The sequence below is a fragment of the Rhinatrema bivittatum genome, chromosome 12, assembly GCF_901001135.1.
Source record: "Rhinatrema bivittatum chromosome 12, aRhiBiv1.1, whole genome shotgun sequence".
NCBI classification, from domain to species: Eukaryota; Metazoa; Chordata; class Amphibia; order Gymnophiona; family Rhinatrematidae; genus Rhinatrema; species Rhinatrema bivittatum.
The window spans coordinates 34,337,613-34,360,614 of NC_042626.1; the positions used below are offsets into that span (position 1 = coordinate 34,337,613).

Here is a 23,002-nt window from a genome sequence, read left to right on the forward strand (position 1 = left end):
TCTTTAAGTATATTGAGAGACTGGGTGCAAAAAGAGAGCAAGGTTATATTCAAAGAACGTTTAAGAGAGTTTCTCCCTACTTTGGATTAGTGCAATGAATTGGGGGGGGGGGGGGGGGGGTTTCAAATACACTGAGAGACTTATTAAGAAATTCAATAACATGGATTCAGAGCCTCAGTGACACAATAAGAGAGTGTATTTACAGCAACATTTAGGAGGATTTCTCCCCATTCAGGATTAACTAAAAAAATACACTCTCTTCAAGGACATTGAGAGATTCAAGAAACAGATTAAAAGATCAGGAGATAACTTTCATTTTTTAAATGAAAGTTATTACTTATTAAAAAAAGAAAAAGAATAAAACGATGTGGTGCCAATAGAGTGAAAGTGCCATGTCGCTTTCATGATTTACACCTACGCTGGACACATATATATACATACACCAATGAATATATTCTTCTGGTCCTTATTGTTTTGACATATATTGCTGGTTGAGGACACTGTAGAGGTATTTTGTTTTTTGACACATAAAGGACTGCCAAACTGGGTCAGAGCAAAGGCCCTCTCTAGTCTAAAACAGTAGCAGGCATCTATAGATTTTTCAGAAATGGAAATAATTGCCAAACAGGGACAAGCAGTGTAACAAGAAAAAGGAGAGCGAGAAAGAGGAAAAAGACTTAGGAGACAAAGAAGGAATGAATGGAAACATGTCAGAAAAAATTTATTTATTTATTTATTTATTTGCTTTTATATACCAACATTAGATCGAGATATCACATCGGTTTACATGTAACTCGGTGAATAGGGCAGGGTCTGCCTTATTTTACATGAAACAATTAACATGGTAACTTGCCTTATTTTACATTGTAACATTTAACATGGAATAAAGGAATTACAGAAAGAAAGCTGAAAACAAACTGAAGACACAGAAAACAGGACCACCAGACAAAAAATGAGACAGAGAACAGCAGCACCATAAATGCAGACAACCCAGAGAGAATGAAAAACGAAATGGAAAGACTTTTCATGTTTAAGTACCCTATTTTTATTAATTCATGGTCCACACATATATTGAAAAAGGTGAAATTAAGTTTTACCATAACATCCTTGAATTAGTTTTTGGGTACTTGCTAGGTTCTTGTGGCCTGGTTTGGCCTCTGTTGGAAACAGGATGCTGGGCTTGATGGACCCTTGGTCTGACCCAATATGGCATGTTCTTATGTTCTTATGAATTCAGCCAGACCAGTCCAGGCACATGGGTTATTCCCATGCCAGCAGATGAAGTCAGAGAACAACTGGTTTGCTGACATCATACTTTATAGGATTCCATGCTGCACTCAGCTTGCCAGTAGGCCTGGCGTTACTGGGTGTGCAAACCGTTGAATCGCACAGGGTGGCACACCTAGCAGGGAGAGGCCCATGCAGCTGCTGATGGACCTCATCCCACCAGCAGCGGAAGAAGCAAGTGGCCATGCAGCCACCAGTGGACCCCATCCCAAGATCCATGTTATGAGCATAGAGGAAGTGTTAGCAACGCGAGCATTGAAGATCATAGGGCTGGCAGGAAGAAGGAGCCGCAGAATGGCTTCTATAGGTTAAAGCTTTAGAACTCCTGCTCTCCTCCCCCAGCGAATAAGGTACCAGGTGGCAGCAGCAGTGGAGGAGGAATAAGAGGCCCCATGGTTCCTGCCTGCCTGGGTTGCAGGTGTGTGAGAAAGGGAGCCGGTCTGGAGGGGAAGGGCGTGTGGGTGTGCAAGAGACAGAGAAAATAGAACGGCAAGCCTAATACCATATGGGTTCCAAGTATCTTTTTTAAAGGGATTTCACATTAGAGCAAAACATGTAAATATAATATAAAGTGATATTTTTACCTCAGAAGACTTTACTTTGTTCTTTTTCATGTAAAATCTATTATAAATACATAATTCTTAACTGTGTGTGTGGAGAGAACCGGGGGTGTGTGTGTATTTATGTGCGTGCAAAGCTATATGGTTCACCTAGGGCATCTAATACCCATGCATCAGGCATGGGTTCCGGGAAGTGCCGAGAGTGGGGGGGGTGTCAGTTTTTAAAGTTTAGATCGCTGGAGGGAGCTAAGGTTTGTTTTTTTAGTTAGCCTGGGAAAGAGACTGAATACATGGTGTGGAGAGAGGGGGGTCAGCACAAAATTGTTCACACAGGACAGCAAAAAAAAGCTAGCACCGGCCCTGCCTGCCAGTATTCTATGTAATAAGCTAGAACAAAACTGAGTTAAACTTTCCCAAAAACATTCAACCAGAGGGCTTCCAGGAAAACAAAGAAGAATAAACGAGTAAGGATAAGATTGCTAGAAACTAATGCATAAACCCACAGTATCTTACCTAAAGAGACCCACGACAACAATGAAAACAGTCTTCCAAATTACATAGATATAGAAAAGGGAGGTTTCCTGGCTATATTCAAGGAAACTGCCAACTCCCCTGATGGAAGCACCTACATAGTAGGGGCTGCCCTCTGCCCTAAACAAAAGCTTGGTGCAAGCATTTTAAAAGAATCAGCTAATAGGGCAGTCCAAGAAGAAGCAAAATCAAGAAAAGCAGCTAGAAGCCCCTACAGCCTTTGCCTGTGCAGCCCTGAAACTCCCCCCCCCGGAGAGAAATAATCCAACATCCAGCCCTGCATAAAACAAAGAAAGATATACACGCTCCCTGCTGGGCCCTCCTGCAGATCCAAAATGGCTGCCACTCCCACCGTGGCTGCAGCAGCGCCAGTGAACAGCTGACCAGATGGCCCTGCAGCAGCAGACTCCTCTGTCGGCACCAAATTCAACAGCAGAGCATGCTCCCATTCTCTCTCGTCCCTTCCTGCACTGCCAGCATAGATCTGCTCCAGGCAATGAGGCCCAATGTGCTCCACACACAGTGCAGAGAGAAACTCTTCCTGCACTCAGACAAGACTGACATGCTTCCTCCTCCTTTCTGCCTGAACACCCGCCAAGAAAACAAAGGAAAAAAAAAACCAATACTTGCTATACATGAATAGCACTGAAGAAGCAGCCCGAGAGACACAAGCAACTGCTTTCCTAAAACCATTTTTTTTAAAACTTTATTCTATTAGCAGGGCAGAGGCAAATCAGGGAATGAAAGAGATAAAACCTGTTTAGTAAAAAAATTGTCCTTTTTCAAGGAAGAAACCCGAACCACAGAAGAGAAGATCAGGAGTACATGGGAAGGAGGGGGCAGGATTTCACAGAAATTGGAAAGAGGCCCTCCTGTGGAAGCCCCCTCTGACTGGGAAGGGAGTTTCAGAACTAGCTAGCCCAGGAGTAGACCAACCACCAGAATTCTCTTCACCCAGTTTAAACTAGTGGTAAGGACAAAAACAGAAAGTGGATTCAAAAAGCATGAGATAAACACTGTGAATCCCTAGAAGCTAGATGTAGAAGAAAGGGTTGCATGATGTAACCTGCACGGAGAGGCAGTTACTACCAAGAGCAACTTGCTGGGCAGACTGGACGGACCACTTGGTCTTTATCTGCCATCATTACTATCGGGTTGATTCAGTAAAAGTTGCGGGTGCGCCGTTCAAGGGGGAAGAAGATGCAAATTAGGGCCCGCGGTAAAAGGAGGCGCTAGGGACACTAGCACGTCCCTAGCGCCTCCTTTTTGACAGGAGCGGCGGCTGTCAGTGGGTTTGACAGCCGACGCTCAATTTTTCTGGCGTTGGTTCTTGAGCCCGCTGACAGCCACGGGTTCGGAAAACGGACACTGGCTAAATTGAGCGTCCATCTTCCGACCCGCAGGCCGCCAGCCGATTTAAAATATATTTTTAAAATTTTTGATTTTTTTTAAATTTTGGGGCCTCTGACTTAATATCGCTATGATATTAAGTCGGAGGGTGTACAGAAAAGCAGTTTTTTCTGCTTTTCTGTACACTTTCCCGGTGTCGGAAAGTAAAATGTGCAGCTTGGCTGCACATTTTACTTTCTGTATCTCGCGGGAATAACTAATAGCACCCGCAACATGCATTTGCATGTTGCGGGCGCTATTAGTTTCGGGGGGGGGGGGGGGGGGGGTTGGACATGTGTTTTCGACGCGCTGTTACCCCTTACTGTATGCGCTATTACCCACTGCTATTACGCACTATTCCCCACCGGAGTGCAATGTACTGTATCGGCCCGTATGTTAGTATGTTTTCACCTTTAGTTTCAAATCCGTTTCTACCAAATTTGGAACCTACATAATTTGAAAACGGCTACAAATCAACATAACCAAATCAGACATGACTGAAAAAAAAAAGTGCAAGAGTTTAAAAATTGTAAGCAATTTAACCTTAATTGGTTGCAATACTATTTAAGGCTAATAGAGATTTGGAATGTGAGCAAGACAATGCTCGTCAGGGTAATCCTTCCCAACAGTTATAATTCACCAAAATATTCAGAATTCCGATACAGCACCAAGCAAATATGAATGACATATCATATTAACTCCAGTATAACAATGAACCTCTGCAATTACCCATAGATAAGATAATCCACTGTTTCCTGTCAAATTTTCATGTTTACTCCCTGTACAGTTCTAGTGGGAAAGAAGTTTTTGGAAAGATGATGTGCAGACATAGAGAAAGAGTGTGAGAGTGCATTATTTCTGGGCAAGAACTAACTTCTGCCTCTTATCTTCTATTATTTAGCCAATAAGCATTCTATTCATAAGCTAACATCTGTGTCTCACACTGAAGTGACCAGTTCTTCCATGCTGGCTGTGATAATCCGCTAAAACGCACATGGAGCTTGTTGTTTCCTATGTCCTTCATCATCCCATGCTATGTAATTTACAGGTATCAACACCAGAAGACAGGGTCCCCAAGCGGGATGCCAAGCGGTTTATTTATCCCTCCTTTATGTCCAATGAGTACAGGACATTACCCTCTTTCCCCAGCAAAAATGGTCATTATACTAATGATCATAACCTCAAAGCCAGAGCGAAAATCAAGAGAAGGAAAGCTATTCACAGCAAAACAGGACCATATGATTAATGGTACTGCTCCCAAAACTAGATGTACAAGGGCCCCTGACTTGGGGTTAATCCAGTCTGAATATGCTAAAGCAATCCCACAACTTCTCTAACCATTACAGCTGCAGCACAATGGCAGTAAATGCTTCAGTCTGAACCTGCGGCTGCAGCTGAGAAGTGCTGCGGACTGCTTAGACTATATATATTTTGGGTTGAAGGTAATCACTGCTCTTCCTTTCAGACAAGTTTCAGTCTCTTTGGATGAGTCTCCTTGAAGAAGTCTTTCAGAGAAACATAGACCATGTTGGAGCACTTTAGCCCCTTTAAGCAATTCAGTTCATGAGATAAAACTGTTGAGAGCTAGATGAGCATCTTCCTAACAATTTCTCTGAGACACAGCCATCTTTGTCCATCAACGTTGGAGAGGTTGACGTTCAACTTTTTTAGAAACTGAACTGAGGGCACTTGATTTATACAGGTTTAGGTTTGTCGTACTGTAAACAGCTTTTGCATCTGAACATCGCTTGAGACACTGAAGTGGGGTTTTTTTTTTGGTATGTGATAATTACCATCCACAGTGTCACATGACTCCCTGAGCTATGTGAGGGTGTTGAGTGACATACTTTTTTCCACTATGCCAAACACTTGCTTTTCACTTTTGCAAGAAAATCTTTCATCTGTTCATTTATCGTTCTGAAAAATGTTGTAGGGTCTTTTTTTTTTAGAAAGTATTTTCACTTTGGATCACAGGATCCTTATATATTTTGAGTTTTCTCTCTTTGTCCTGAGTCTTAGGACTGTATGGCCTTCCTACATGGTAAATGTTGCATGCCAGATCTTCTCTATAATAATCAGATACAATAGAAAGCAAATTCCCATATTAATAAAGCAGTGACAAGCAGAGCTCTCCCTAGGGATGCTGACATTCCTGTCAGCTGAAGCTTAGAACTTCAAACTGAGTTTTCTCTTCGCAATTGTGTTGAACCTTCCAGTACAGTCAAAAATTGTTTGTTTGTTTTTAACATTTGAATATTGTTACTAACTCTAGGGGTTTGTTTGTTTTTTACATTTTATTTATTTATTTATTTATTTTAACCGTTTTGTTTAGGTTTCTGCCACTACAACTCTAAATATATAGGGGGTAATATTCAGTAAGCCAGTGAGTGGACAACTTATCTGGCTAAAAATAAATGTTCCACTGAATATATTTTCCTAAAGCCAGATAACTAAAAAAAACCTAACTGGCTATCAGGTCGATACAGTACAGTGCGCTCCGATGGAGCGCACTGTACTGTATCGTGCGTCCAATAGAGGGTTAAAAATGCGCGTCCTCTATTGGACGCGCATTTTTCGATGCGCTAGCGTTACCCCTTATTCAGTAAGGGGCCGAAAACACGCGTCCAACCACCCCGAACCTAATAGCGCTCGCAACATGCAAATGCATGTTGATGGCCCTATTAGGTATTCCCGCGCGATTCAGAAAACAAAATGTGCAGTCAAGCTGCACATTTTGCTTTCGGAAATTAGCGCCTACCCAAAAGGTAGGCGCTAATTTCTTCGGGCACCGGGATATCATGGTGATATTAAGTCGGAGGTCCCAAAACTTTTGCTTGAAGCAGGCGTAACTTGTGCGCGCCGCCTCGCATCCCCCGGCACAGGCCACAGTGCCGGGGGACTCGGGACCGCCCTCCCGGCCTGCCCCTGAACCGTCGCCACGCCCCCAGACCGTCACGCGCCCCCGGACCCCAGATACGCCCCCTCCCGCCCCTTTTACGAAGCCTCGGGACTTACGTGCGTCCCGGGGCTTTGCGCGTGCCGGCGCACAGGGCTTTTAAAATCTAGCCCTTAGATTGTAAGCCCTTTAGGGGATAGGGAAATACCTTCTGTACCTTACTGTAAACCGATGTGATATCTCATTGAGCGTCAGTATATAAAAATCATAAATAAGTAAATAAATGAATAAATAAGAGACATAGGCAAGACAAAAGGCTTCAGAAAATGTATTTATTATAGTAAACATAGTTAAAATCAACACTGCTATGATTTGGAGTTGCTATGGTTTGATTTAAAAGCAGACTCAAACAGATGAGCTTTTAGGTGGGACTTGAATATAGTCAGTATAGTCAGAAAGAGGGGGCATGATGCACCAACCAAAGAAGATTGTTCCAGGCATACAGGGCAGTAAGGAGGGAAGAGGCATAGATAAGAGCAGCTTGTCCCATGGATGGAAGACACCAGAAGCAATGAAGGGGTCGATAAGAGGTAATGAGGTGCTGAAGCATGAAGATTACTGTTTCAAGAGGAACTCTACTATAGACTAGAACTAAATTTGATCTTGGATACCATGTTCAGTATAGCTGGTTTTACAAAAGCCTATATTTTGTACATTCTTAGCTTCTCCATGAATATAATTTCAGGTAGTAAGAGCTTTCTGAAACCAACATCACTATCTCAGTCATGCCTATCAGAGGATCTATACTTGTGTAAAGTGATTTAAGACAGAAAATGAACAGCTACAGATCCAGGTCCTATTTACAATGCAGATCGCATTACTGTGTATGTAATTACTGTAAATACAGTAATTATACAGAAGTCAGCATCATTTACAAAGGCATCCCAGGATGCATCCACTTCACTGCTCAATTCGCAACATGTCTAATTAAAACTACAATAACCAATCACATTGCTAGATTCCTGTACTTTATACTCATAAAAGCAAAAGCTCTGTCAATCACGCAATCATCAGTGGCAACGTAAAAGCATGCTGCAACAGGATGATTTTCTTTGTGAACTAATGTCCTTGGTTTCACTTCAACATTTATTTCCCTTAAAAAAACAGATATTTTCTCCTTAATAATGAAGGAGCATTCTGATTGGCCAACAGGAGTTCTAACATATATTTATTTCTCTAATATAGTTTTAATTATTCATTTTGTAAAGGTTTAAATATTAACTCTCTCAATCAACAATTTGTGACACTAATAAGGTAATAATGAACAGCATGGCTACTTAAGCAATGCATGATAACATGTAAACTAAAATACACAGTGCAACTTATTTTTACAAAGTTATAAACATATCCAAATATATTGTATTTAAGATTTAATTAATTTAAAATTGTGATTGACTATAAGCTCCAATCAGTGAAGTCTTTAAAAATATGGATGCAATTTTTAAATTCTTTAGCAGAAGGAAATCCTGTGTTGAGTTTCCCTTTGAAAATCCAGCCAGCAGGGAACGGGTGGCCATAGGTTCAAGCCCCTGCATACATTAGCTTCACATGGACCCTGTCTCCCACAACCTCCCTCTGACTCCACTCCTTTTTGAATGCAAATAAAAGTACTGTGAACAGCGTGGATATATTTACCCAAAGTGAGGGACTGGAACTATTGTCAGTGGGGGTTTTCTTACGGGTAAACAACCATTTACGGACAGCAAAAGTTTCAAAAATTCCCTCCCTATATCTACTGCAAAGCAACGAAAGTTATTGGCATCTCCAAAGTTCAAGCAGCATGTAAATAGCTGGCCGGCAACAGAGTGTAACAAAGCAGAGAGCTGCAAGCCAGGAAATCACAGATTGATTTTCCTATCTGCCACACACTATGGAACCTTATATCATCAAGCTGCCTTCTTAATCTTAATTGTGAATTCTTAGAGGCTAATATTATAACCATGCCATTACTGTTTGCAGCAAGGATTATTTAAATATATATATATATATATATATATATATATATATATATATATATATATATATATATATTTTATTGTGTCTTTACCACTGTGCACTCTGTCCTATGCCAAATATAAGAAGCTGGACCTTTGTATCATTTGCTGCCTGTTGGTCACTGTGTTAGAAATGGGGAAGTGCTGACTTGTCATATGGAACTCCTGCAGCTTAAAAAATTGATGCAAATAGGGAGGAACTTGCTGGGAGAGACCTCTCCAAGAGAGAGGTTTTGGTCGGGAATAGAGTGAGTTTTGTCTCCCTTCACCAACACTATCGGGGAAATTTACTTCCTGGTCCTGGCTCCGCCCCCCGTGATGTCACCGTCGGGGGACGGATTGGTTTGCCTTTAAATTGAAGCGGTTACGGCGTTACACCGGAGGAACTTGTTGGGAGAGACCTCTCCAAGAGAGAGGTTTTGGTCGGGACTAGAGTGAGTTCTGTCTCCCTTCACCAACACTATCGGGAAAATTTACTTCCTGGTCCTGGCTCCGCCCCCCGTGATGTCACCGTCGGGGGACGGATTGGTTTGCCTTTAAATTGAAGCAGTTACGGCGTTACACCGGAGGAACTTGTTGGGAGAGACCTCTCCAAGAGAGAGGTTTTAGTCGGGACTAGAGTGAGTTCTGTCTCCCTTCACCAACACTATCGGGGAAATTTACTTCCTGGTCCTGGCTCCGCCCCCCCGTGATGTCACCGTCGGGGGACGGATTGGTTTGCCTTTAAATTCAAGCGGTTACGGCGCGCGCCCCTTCTTGAAGAATTTTCTTTGAAATTTCATTACTTATATATGGGCAGGAAGAGGAAAGTAAAAGTTTGGACTTCATCGCCTGGAGCTTCATTGAGGGGACCGATGGACAGACATGTTGAAAGAGGGGTAAGTCAAGCAATACGAAGGAATATCTCGGATATTTCTTTTTCATCAGGATCTCCTGAGGTCCAAAGACCACAGCAGTTAAATCAACCAAATCTTGAAGAGTCTGATAGTACATCTCAGACTTTGAATAGTTCAGATAAAAGTAATATTCACCCTATAAAAGTAATATCAGATTTGGACATAAATTTGGATCAATTGGACCCAGGCTTGATGGAAGCAGCCGGGGGATCCATTGTTCCAGAGAACATTACACCTTACGAGATGTTTGGATGGCATTAGATAGTCTACAGAAAATAATGACTAATTCAATTGAACAAAATAGAATTACTACCGCTGAATTTAAAAATGCTATGGAGATGCACAGTAATCGTTTATTACAATTAGAAGAACAAAGTAAAAATTTTTCTACACAAATAGATGTGCTTAAAGAAGTAAATAGTTCCTATATAAAAGATGGATTAGTAATCCATAGGCAGTTGGAAAATCTTGAGAATCAAAATCGAGTTTGTAATTTGAGGTTATTGAATTTTCTAGAAACAAGATTAATATCTGCTATGGAATTACTGAAAAAATATTTAGGTGAGGTATTGTCTATTGATTCAATTGATAAGGCCAGTATATCAAAAATATATTATATCCCAAAATCGAGATTGAATACTCAAGTGGGTTTAGAGGATATGGAAGTTGTTCAACACTCACCAAATTTAACTTCATTCTTAGAAGCTTCTCAAGATGACATATCACAGAGGTCTACTTTGTTAGTGACATTTTGTAGAGAACGAGATAAGAATCAAGTATTAAAAAAATATTTTGAAAAAAAGGACTATAACTTTTGTGGTCAAAAGATTCAGATATTTCCTGATGTGTCCAGGGCAACTCAATTGAGACGTAAACAATTCCTGACATTAAAGTCTAGAGTGCTAGCTCTTGGGGCAACATTTTATTTAAAATATCCGTGTAAGTGCTGTGACACATCAGAAAAATAAATTTATCTTCCAAGATCCCTCCCACTTAGAGTCATTTTTAGTAGATAAAGAAATGGTTGAGAAATGAACTGCAAAAAAAAATTTTTTCTCTCCTTAAATCTGTAAAGTTGAATACAGTTTACCTATGTTTATTTCTTGATAAAACCTCCCGTAATGTTGACTAAATATGCTTAATTGATTGGGTATTATGAAGGAATAATTGTTATATGTCAATTATGTTTTTATAGCATATTTGCCTGGTTTTTTTTCAATGTAAAATTGTTTAAAGAACTTAATAAAATATAAATTAAAAAAAAAAAAAAAAAGATTGATGCAAATAAAAAGCAGAAAGTAACAGGATTTTAAAAGCGCTGTGCATATGTGGGCCTCGTGCAAGCAATACAGATTTTAAAAAGCCACAAAAGACATGCATATTTACCCCTGCACACATGAGGAATAAGAGGGTGGGAAAGGGGCAGGGCATGGATGTTCTGTGGCAGGGCCAAAAACTTACATGCATAACTCCAAATTTTAAAAACGAAACCCGCAGCGCGCATACGCTAGATATCTATGTAACTTTACTGCTGCTCCTGATGAGGAGCAAATCGGTAGATCTTAAGCTTTAGGGTTTATAGGACAGGAATCGGGGTCCAGGTCAACTGGGCAGTGTGCAGGATGAAGAACCAGTGGACAAACTTGTGGACTAATTGGAAAACTGGGAATGTGTCTCGCGCAAGCATGTTTTAAAATTTGTTGACATACGCCTGTAAAAGATGACATGGCCCTACTGAAGACACACGTGCTATCTGTGCTCCAGTAACCTCTTAAAATTAGGATCGTACTTATGCGCAGTTGGTGCATTTTAAAATATATACGCATAAGTGCGTGCATGATTAAAAACAGTAGTGTATCCTGGCTTGCACACATGCGCTCATTTTAAAATTGACCTTTAAGATAGCAGCTATAACCTTATGCATACCAAGTAAAAGAAAAGGTCATAATTCCAGGCAATATATGTTCCTGCATAATGCCAAAACAATTTTACTTGATAAGCATAAATGTGTTTTCAAAGAAAAAAAATGTTGTTCTTGAAATCTGAGTTTGGTAGGCTCCATAGAAGTCAATCTTTTCCAGATTGGAATGGAAGCTCAAGTGATTTATCTCCATGTTTTCTGTCTTACTGAACCATCTGGGATAGCAGGATATCAGACAATACTGTAGATTGTTTTCTAGCAGTGATGTTCAGACTCATGTGCTCCTGCTGGATCTTCCAAATAACAGTGTTGCATCACAAAAGGCTGCATCTATCATGAAATGTTTTCAGAATCACAGACATGGAAGAACATGCTTTATAAATCAGGTCCAAGACATTTAAAACCGCGACAAATAAAAAAAAGATAACATTTACATTTTCAGTTTTAAAATTTTACATTTGGCCTGCTGAGACTTGGCTCACTGTTAAAATGGCTTACTGAAGTATCATTATTTTATAAGATAAAGCAGAACTCCAAACCCAGCTGGAAGTCCATTGCATCTTTCATATCACACTCTTGAATCTCCTTATATTTCATGGGGATCAAAGGTTTGACCGAAGTTAAAATGTCTTTTAAGATAATAAATCAACATTATAAGGTAATAAATGATGCGCCACCTTAAACTGACTTCAAAGCATGATGGACTGTGATAGGTTATGGTGAGCCAAGTTAAATGTGCTGACAAATTATTTGATCAATATAATGGGTTTTATCCAGAGTAAAACAAGAGGTATAATGCATTAGAGAGATCCGTGGATGGTAGCAGAGTGACAGTTATTTCCTTGCTTTTATACAAATAAAATTCTTGCTAAAGTTGCATAGCTTAAAAACCACAAGGAGAACTGTACTTTGCTACTCATCTTTCTATATGAAATGTCTTAATTATTGATGTCATGATCCAGAATATGCCTTTTATTATAAAAGTACGATAAAACTCACACTCTGAACTACAACTAAGAGCCTGAGGCACTGAGTTATGCACAAAAAAGCAGAATAAATCTTCCTATCTTGGTTTTCCCCATCAAGTTTTAAGAGTCAAAGTCAACAGGCTCAGAACTTAGAGAGGAACTCGTGTAAGACTTGTTTGTGGGAGGTTAGAATGGTATGTCATACGGTAGCAAATCACTATTATTCTTAACACTCTTAAGGTAAATACACATTTTTTATAAAACAAATTGAAAGTGCAGATAACATAAGAGCGTTTTTTAAGGTCATGCATTCTGGTGGGATTGCTGTCCCACCAGAATGATTCCAAAGTCACTGAATAGTAATAGTTTTGCTTCCTTTTAAGAAGACAAAATTAAGGATGCTATTAGGGTTTTAGAGTTGAAACAAATAGTTATGGGTAGTGTGCCCTAATATAAATGATGGGCTCTGGGGATTGGATTGAGTGTGCTGATGAAGAATTGGAGATATTGGAGTCCTTTCATTCAATACATTTGAAAAGCTTAAAAGCTATTAGGTGAATTTTAAAAGCCCAATATGCACATTAATTATTGTATGAGAGAAGAAGTTGTGCTTGCATGCGCTGAGAAGATTTGCCGAGATACACGCATATCTTCCACAGCCGGGATGGATTGGCCTATCGGGGCTCTGGGCATGCCCCACTGGGCCGGGCCAGCCAACCAAGCACATGGTTTGTGCTGGTCACAGTGGCCCCATGTGTGCAGGGGTGGCAGTGGCTCCTTGGTCCTCCTCCCACGGCTCTCTCAAACCTTCTTCCTCCACTTCCAGCTGCCGCCTCCCTTCTCACCAGCTCACATTCTGTCTTTCCCTGGGAAGCAGGTGGGCGGGTGGGTGGCCTTGTGCTGCTGCCTTTCCTTCGGCTCCATGCCATCTGCTTCTCTGCCACGGGCCCTCCTCATCCTCGGGCTGTGGCAAAAAACAAAACAGCCGGCCCTTTCCTAAGGCAAGTGTTGCCTCCTCCTGCAGCAAAAGGCCAGGACCCTGGTATCCAGGGGTTTTGTTTGCATCCTCCTAATTATCAATGTGAGTAGAAACTTTTTTTTTTTTTTTTTTTAAGTTAACAGGCAGCTGCTGCACCTTCTGCATGGGTGGGGAAGCAGGAGGAGGAGGAGAGAATGTGTGAATGTTCCAGATTCTGAGAATGTGTGTGTGACCACTGACTATAAGTAACAGAGCATGTGACTCAGCATAGGTATGTGTCAGTATGAGCGTCTGTGAGTATCAGTGAGCATGTGTGACGTGTGTATGTGACTAAGCATTTATGTATCAGTGAGCATGTGTGATAAAGTGTATGCATGACTGGCTGTCTGGGTGACTGTGTGACAGTATGACAATGTGTGTGAGTAAACATGTGAGTGTATGTATGCATTAAATATATGTATATGAGAGCGAAATGAGAAAGCCTGCAATATCCCTCCCTCCCCCAACCATCTCAGGGCTTTTGGACTCAAAAGCAAAAGTTCTCAGGTATTTTATTCATTTCATTTGATTTAAGAGCAGGGGATTTTTTTTTTTTTATCTTTATTGGTTGTAAATGTTGGGTGTTTGTGTCTGCTCTATTAAAATATTTGATTGGTGTTTGGGAATTTTTTAAAACATTTTTAATGAATTTTTAATTATTGGATATTCTGTTCATCAACTGTTTTAAAATATGTTTTCTTTTTATTATCATGTTTTTTTCCTATCATGTTTAATGTTATATACTTCTTGATTTTGTTTGTTTTTTTAATGAGAAATGATGTTTCTGTACTACATACAGAGTGAGGTTTGTTGTGATTTACAGTTCAGTTTTGTCTGTACGTTTCTATTTAACTTTATGGTCTCTTTATTCTGTATTTGGTGATGGTCTGTTTGTATCCTGTATGTGTAACCAAGGTGAGGGATTCTGCTAATATACAATTTCTGTGTAGGGATCAGTAGCAACATAATTTTTTCTATTTTCCTAATTGGAGGTATATTGGTGTTTTAGGACCTGGTGTAATATTCATAATGTTCGGAGGAGCAGGAAGTAACGAAACAAAATAAACATTAAGTAGCTAGGAAGGGGTTAGGGGTCAGGGAGGAGAGGAGAGGGGAAAGGGTAGGAAGGTTAGGTCGGGGTATAGGGAACTGGGAAGCCCTACTTGCGTTGCCACGCATTTGCCTTTTAAAATCCTCCTCCCCCTGCATGTGGAGGAGGATGCGTGCGCGGACATTAATATACAACACGCATGTACGTGTGGGAAACATATTTTATAAAATGCGCATGCTGACGTGTGCATGTTATAAAATCGGTGAGTCCATGTGTGCACGCCGGGAACCGCATGCACATAGCTTTGAAAATCCAGCCTTAAATTAACATGTGTGTCTCTGTCCGAGATACTGATTGGCAGTGTGGTTGCCTCATCGCTTAGCAATTGGTTGACAAGGGACAACACCAGGCCAGGAATCCAGGATATATATATATATATCAAAGCTATGTGCACGTGATAGAGACTATATTTCAAAAGGGATAGAGACAGGATGGAAAGGGTCCAGAGAAAGGCAACCAAAATGGTGAGGGGTCTGCATTAAAGGCCATATAAAATAAGACTGAAGGATCTAAATGTGTATACTCTGGAAGAGAGGCGAGATAGTCTAGATACGAAGCAGACTTTTAAATTCCTGAAAGGCATTAATGATGCACAAGAATAAAGCCTTTTCTGATGGAAAGAAAACTGGTAGAACTAGGGGTCATGATATGAAACCCTGAGGGATAGACTCAGGAACAATGTTAGGAAATATTTCTTCAAAAAAGAATGGTGAATGCAAAGGATACCCTCCCAAAAGCTGTAGTGAAGACCAGAATGGTAATAAATTCAAAAGAATGTGGGATAAACACAATTAAGCTCTGGAATTCAATGCCAGAGGATGTGGTTAAAGCAGTTAGTGTAGCGGGGTTTAAAAAAGGTTTGGATAAGTTCCTGAGGGAGAAGTCCATATATTGCTATAAATCAATAGGGAATAGCCACTGTTTGTTGCCAGCATTAGTAGCACAGGATCTAGCTAAGGTTTGGGTATTTGCCAGGTATTTGTGACTTGAATTGGCTGCTGTTGAAGACAGGATACTGAGCTTGATGGACCCTTGGTCTGACCTAGAATGGCATATCTTAAGTTCTTATCTTCTTATGAAATTGTGAAATTCCTCTCCACTAGACATTAGACTGGAAGTGAACTATCTATTATTTAAAAAAACAACAACCTGATAATATGGATATTTCCATCTGTATGGTTGGAAGAGTATTTGAAACTTTCTTGGGGATGCTAGAAGATATGAATAAGGATTAAATAGGTTGGTAGGGAAGGTATTGAGATGCTGGTTACTGGGGACAGGAGGATGGCAGATATATGGGGGGTTGGGTTGTTTATGTTTTTATTTTTTTTAATGTATTTTTATTTATGTGTTCATTTTGTACACCATCTTGAACAGGTTTGTCTTGGAAGCCAGTATATAAACAAATTAAATAAAATGTGTTTTCTTGTAAGCTTGGTATACTAAAACATGGATCTACTCATTACATTTCCCCAATAAGGTGCAAAGGACTCTTCATTTTTGGGGAGCAAGACTTTCTGGAGATCTCTTCTATATACAATGTACAAGAACTACATGACACTTAAATGATGTAGGACAGGTTACTTTTGCCTGTCAAGTGCATGTTGGATTCTTACTCTGGCAAATATTCATAAACCTCATTCAATCCAGTGGAATTCATCAATCAGCCTGAGGTTCAGCTGTGGGGACTGCATAGATCTTGGGTTTTTCCTACGCATACTCAGTAACCCCATCTGATGCTGGTGGATCACTAGAGTGTCTGTTAAAAACAATTGTCCACAATTTAAAATTTTCAGACCCCTTCCCAAGAGAAACACAAGTGCATTACAGAAACAGACTGAAGTCAAATTCTGTATTCTGATGGATTCCACAAGCAATTTTATACTGTACAAAATCAGACTTCCTATTTAGTTTTAAAAATTCAGTTTTTGTCTAAGGACCACTGGCACTCACAAGCTATAATTCAAGGAATATCATTGCTTCTTGGGTGGCAGAAGTCACAAAGTGAAAACACACCTGAAGCATGACAACCTATCACAAAACCCCATCATGTATTAGAGTTTGACCACATTCCCAGGAATGGCCAATGACGTTTACAAAATGTGTGTGGGCAGTAAGGGCTTCTGTCTGATTTCAGTTCTGTTTCTGTGCAGTCACTAAGGATACCCTAAGAAGCATGAAGACCAACACAGCTGTCTCGGAGTATTAATACTAAATGTCTTAGACAGTGAATCTTTGGCAGAGCACAACCACCACACCACTGCCTTACGCAATGAAACACCAGCTGGTTTTCAACAAAGAAATCAATTCAAAATTGTCAAAGAAAAAAAGACTATGACCATGCTTCTTCTTAAAACTACACTCAGGAAACATCTTAACTCTTATTCCCTTCCTCTTAAATTGAGTTCTGAAGGATGTCCACCTGACCTTGACTTTCCACCTGAAACAAAGATAAAGTCTAATGACAGCTTCCTGAAATCTGAATGCACTAATGGCCGGGGTTTTGCACATCCTGACTGGAAACAAAACTGGTCACTCCTCCCAAACGGAAGCTGACTACATGGTTTAACCCGCTATTTTCCAGTACCTCAAGAACAGGTCAACAACTAAACAGTTTTTCCACAGGATTTTCAGACAAGAAAGCAATTATCAGTTGGTTTCTCTCTGAGCCTAATTTGTGGGCACAATATTTAAAAGGAATATATAGAAAATTGGCAGAAAACTAGAGAGAAAACCACAATTTGCAAGATTTCTCTCCTCCAAGAATCGTCAGAAATTTGATAGATATATAGTTGTTGTTTGTTTTTTTCAGTCCCCAGTTTGTATTTACACCTTTGTAATATGGATCACAAGAAGAGACCAAATAAGCACTGGGAGAGAGGGAGAAAAGAAAGAAGAAAGTATGGGAGTAAAAAGTAGTACTGTAAGAGAGGAAGGCAGCCGTTATGTAGAGCTTTGCTGGGGAAGAGGGATGCATGAAATATTCAAAATTTTAATCAGAAAATCAAAATTATTCTTTGCAGACAGGGTTTACAATTGGTCAGTGACTAAAGTGAGACCAATTTAAAAGGGGCAAAAAGACTGGCAACCACATGTACATAAGAAAGAAGAGATAATGAGGGATCTAATGGGAAGAAGAAGAGGGACTCAGTAAAGATTCAGAGCTCATGAACACTGCCACATGAGGCTGATTTAAGTTTGTTAGGAAAGCTGACCATGATTGTCAAGTCTTGTTCATGCATTCAAACCCTGTTATTTTGTCACTAGCTCTGCAGTATTTTGTCAATTGTGGGAAAACTGGGGTTTGATGGTGCAGTTCTTTTATTCTCATCAGTTTCTACAAGCTAGTTCCAGGATTTGAGAAGATGGTTTGGTACTGCGGTTTGATAACCATTCTTAAAAATTATATGATTTCAAAACTGTATGAATGTTAAATAAACAGAAAACATGTTCATGTTTACTCAAAACAACATTTTTCAGCTTTTAAGTGAGCCAAAATTGTACCAGTAACAAAAACAAAATTGTCACTTTCTAGAGAGAGAACTATTTACACTACCCAAATAAGTTAATTTATTTTTGTTTTGAATTCCTTGGCTTACACAATATGCTGAAATGTCTTAGAAGCAGACCTGGAACACTAGTAGCCCTTTAGGAAAAATGGGGTCATTTTTTCTATACCAAAATGTTATAATCTTTCATGAAATGCAGAAAGAGAAAGAGTGTACTCAAGCATCCTCTACTAGTACCTGCTGGTCTATTGCTGACTTTCCAAGAAGTACCACTCCCTAAAAATTCACAAACCGTTCTCCTAGCACCAGGCAGCCAGCTGTGAAACATTACTGCAATAACAACTTGGATAATTCAGCCTCACAGTTCCAACTCAGAACACAAACATAACTATTTGAACTTAAAATAAGAGAAAAAGATTTTAGAAAGCAAAGTAATCTTGGCAGCCCCAGACTAAGGCTGGTGTTTTAAGGGCAAGTAGCAAACTAGCATAGCACTTCAATTAAAACTAGTCTGGACTTGATTTCAGTCATTTCTGGTTAAATTAACCTGGTTTCTAACCAGGGAAAACATTTTGCTTTGTTAGCTTCCAAAACTCTGCAGTGAATTGGCTTATTCCCCAGATCTGTGGAATATACTGTAAATCCTGTATAAAATTAAGATCTTTTAAAACTGTTTGTTTTAAAGAAAAGGTACAGGTACAATATTCACTTGAACAAAGTGGCCAACCAATAAACATCACAGATAGAATATTACGGTACATATTCTTCTCCCTCAGCCATATACAAAATGAGCAGCTGAAGTACAGATCATATTAACAAGTATCTTCAGCAAAAACACACATAATTGACAAAATTAAACCATTGTCTTCCCCCAGTAGCCCCCAAATCTGCTCCATATCTTGTCAAATAGGGATTATGTTATGCTTCAGCAAACAAGTCAGCTTTTCAATTAAGAATATTTCATGGATTTGCTTATAACAGAATTCCATAGATGCAGCCAACTTCAACATGGTAGCAATCACAAATCTATAAGCATACATGAGAAATTACTACTTACCTGATAATTTCCTTTTCCTTAATTTAGACAGATGGATTCAGGACCAGTGGGTTAAGCACCTCTACCAGCAGATGGAGACAGAGCAAACTAACATCACAGTATATACACCCCTGCAGTGACATCAGCCTGCCAGTATTCTCTTCAAAAGCCAACTGTGGACAGACTAGCAAAAACTTGATTAATAAGAGACAACCATCTCAGTACTCAGCCAACAGGAAACACTGAACTCAGGCAAAGAATACTAATATAGGGACTGGATAAACACTTACCAGTAACCCCTGAAACATGTAGCCACACAGGAAGACCATAACACAATAATTTGGCAGCCAAGGGAGAGAAGCTGAATCCATCTGTCTATATTAAGGAAAAGGAAATTATCAGGTAAGTAGTCTGTTCTCATTTCCTAGCATCTAGACAGTTAGATTCAGGACCAGTGGGATGTACCCCAGCTACTACTGAATAGGGTGGGAGGCTGCCCGCAGCCCAGTCAAAACCGCACATGCAAAGGCTGTTTCCTGCTGGGCCTGTACATCCAAACGATAATACCTGGAAAAGGTGTGTAAGGAGGAATACGTCGCAGCTCTGCAAATGTCAACGGGGGACAACAATCTAACCTCCGCCCATGATACTATCTGAGCCTTAAGCCCTAACCTGAGTAGCCAACAGTTTTTCAACAGCCACACATGCAGCTGTGACTACCTCCTTAATCCAACGAGCTATGGTAGCCCGCGAAGCCAGCTCGCCCTGTTTACCTCCACCATGAAGGACAAACAGGCGATCTGTCTTTCGGAAAGGTTTAGAAACTTCCAGATACCTCATAACATGTCTCTTGACATCCAAGGGACCCAACAGGCGATATTCCTCTGCATCTCTTTCCTTATCCAGAAATGGCAAGGCAATGAACTGATTCAAGTGAAAATCTGAGACTACTTTAGGCAAGAAAGGAACAGTACACAGCTTTATCACCCCTGGAATCACCCAAAGGAACAGCTCCCGGCAAGACAATGCCTGAGGCTTGGAAATTCGACGCGCAGAACAGATCGCCACCAGAAACACTGTTTTCAAGGTCAGTAACCACAGTGGTCGAAAGGTAGGGCCCACCAAGAAATCCAACACCAGACTAAGACTCCACAAAGGAACCGGTAACTGCAAGGGAGGACTAAGATGTTTCTCTCCCCTCATGAAATGGGCCACATCAGGATGAGATAAGGATTCACCATTCACCTGGCCCATGAAATAAGCAACAACCACTACCTGTACCTTCAAGAAATTAAGGGCCAAGCCTTTACTCAACCCATCCTGTTTCCTGGCTAAAAGACAGGAAACAGAGAGTAGGATTAAATGGACAATTTTCTCAGTGGAAGGGAGTGGGCAGTGGAGTGCCTCAGGGATCTGTATTGGGACCCTTACTTTTCAATATATTTATAAATGATCTGGAAAGAAATACGACGAGTGAGATAATCAAATTTGCAGATGACACAAAATTGTTCAGAGTAGTCAAATCACAAGCAGATTGTGATAAATTGCAGGAAGACCTTGTGAGACTGGAAAGTTGGGCATCCAAATGGTAGATGAAATTTAATGTGGATAAGTGCAAGGTGATGCATATAGGGAAAAATAACCCATGCTATAGTTACACAATGTTAGGTTCCCTTATTAGGTACTACCACCCAAGAAAGAGATCTAGGCGTCATAGTGGATAACACATTGAAATCGTTGGTTCAGTGTGCTGCGGCAGTCAAAAAAGCAAACAGAATGTTGGGAATTATTAGAAAGGGAATGGTGAATAAAACGGAAAATGTCATAATGCCTCTGTATCGCTCCATGGTGAGACTGCACCTTGAATACTGTGTACAATTCTGGTCGCCGCATCTCAAAAAAGATATAATTGCGATGGAGAAGGTACAAAGAAGGGTTACCAAAATGATAAGGGGAATGGAACAGCTCCCCTATGAGGAAAGACTAAAGAGGTTAGGACTTTTCAGCTTGGAGAAGAGACGGCTGAGGGGGGATATGATAGAGATGTTTAAAATCATGAGAGGTCTAGAACGGGTAGATGTGAATCGGTTATTTACTCTTTCGGAAAATAGAAAGACTAGGGGGCACGCCATGAAGTTAGCATGTGGCACATTTAAAACTAATCGGAGAAAGTTCTTTTTTACTCAACGCACAATTAAACTCGAATTTGTTGCAAGAGGATGTGGTTAGTGCAGTTAGTATAGCTGTGTTTAAAAAGGGATTGGATAAGTTATTGGACGAGAAGTCCATTACCTGCTATTAAGTTCACTTAGAGAATAGCCACTGCCATTAGCAATGGTAACACGGAATACACTTAGTTTTTGGGTACTTGCCAGGTTCTTATGGCTTGGATTGGCCACTGTTGGAAACAGGATGCTGGGCTTGATGGACCCTTGGTCTGACCCAGTATGGCATTTTCTTATGTTCTTAAGTTCTTAATTCCAAAATGAGCAGGATCCTCATTGAATGAGGAAGCACTCCTTGATCTTCACCCCAAGCCTCAAGCACTTGCCAAACCCGCACATAGGCTAAGGAAGTGGAGAACTTTTGTGCTTGTAGCAAGGTAGCAATCACCGCAGGAGAATATCCATGCTTCAACAAGCGAGCCTTCTCAAGAGTCAGACCATAAGACAAAACCAAGTCAGATCTTCGTGAAGGACAGATCCCTGCCCAGGCTTCCAGTCGACTGACATTCCAGAGAGACTCTTCTGTAGTCCAGCGCCCTTGCACCATTAGTTCCTGACAGTGAGCTCCCTAACCCTGGAGGCTTGCATTTGTCATGAGTACCAACCAGTCCGGCAATGTCAGGGAAGCTCCCTTTCTTAGATGATCCACCTGCAACCACTACTGCAGGTGAAAGCAGACTTCCATTGGTAGGTGGAGCCAAATCAAAAAGTCCTGAGACTGTGGGTACCAACGAGAATGCAATGAGTGCTGAAGAAGATGCATATGCGCCCTTGCCCACAGCACCATTTCCAGGGTTACAGCCATCAAACCGAGTACCTGTAGCTAGGACCACATTGTTGGGCGTATAATGTTCACCAAAAGACCACACCTGTATCATCAACTTCTGAATACGAGCTTCTGGTAGGAAAACTTTGTCCTGCCTCATGTCGAACTGAACACCCACGTACTCCAATGACTGAGAAGGCTGAAGACTGCTCTTGGCTAGGTTTATCATCCAACCAAGATCCTGCAACAGGGAGATCACCTTGCGGGTCACCAGGCGGCTCTCTTCCAGAGACTTGGCCCTAGTACACCCATCCAAATATAGGTGTACTAGGATTCCATCCTTTCTCAAATCTACCACCACTACCACCATAACCTTGGACAGGACACTCAGGTAATACACATAAAAACAAGCGCATTTGTGCATATGAGCATAAAAAGGACGCATGAGTGTGTGCACAATCTGGGCACCCTGTAGGCGCTCCTATGCCATTAACTAGGCGCAGAATTAGATGCCCAGCTAGGTGCTCAACTAGGCGCACAAGCCAACGCATTAAGCCGCATAGAAGGGCGCACGTCACAATCCGATAGAACTGAAGGGGGCAATATACAGCGAAGAAAAAGCACACGAAGGCACCACCGTGGCCTATGACACGTTGAACCAACCGAGCATCGGAGTGGGGCCTAGCCGCAAAGGCTGCTCAACCCACCTGATCCCCATCGGAGGCAGAAACGGTCATCGGATCGCTCGCCGAGCACAGAGACTGGAAGGGGGAAGGCAGGAACCCTTTGTGCAACCCTTGGTGCTACCTTTTTTCGTTTTTTTTCTTTTTAACTT

The 23,002-nt window shown here is 40.9% G+C and overlaps 1 protein-coding gene across 1 annotated transcript in view; it reads right to left on the reverse strand.

Annotated features, from left to right (window-relative positions):
* Positions 1-23,002, reverse strand: part of JAM3 (junctional adhesion molecule 3) — a 59,901-nt gene that overhangs the window by 31,130 nt on the left and 5,769 nt on the right. The window lies entirely within an intron of this gene.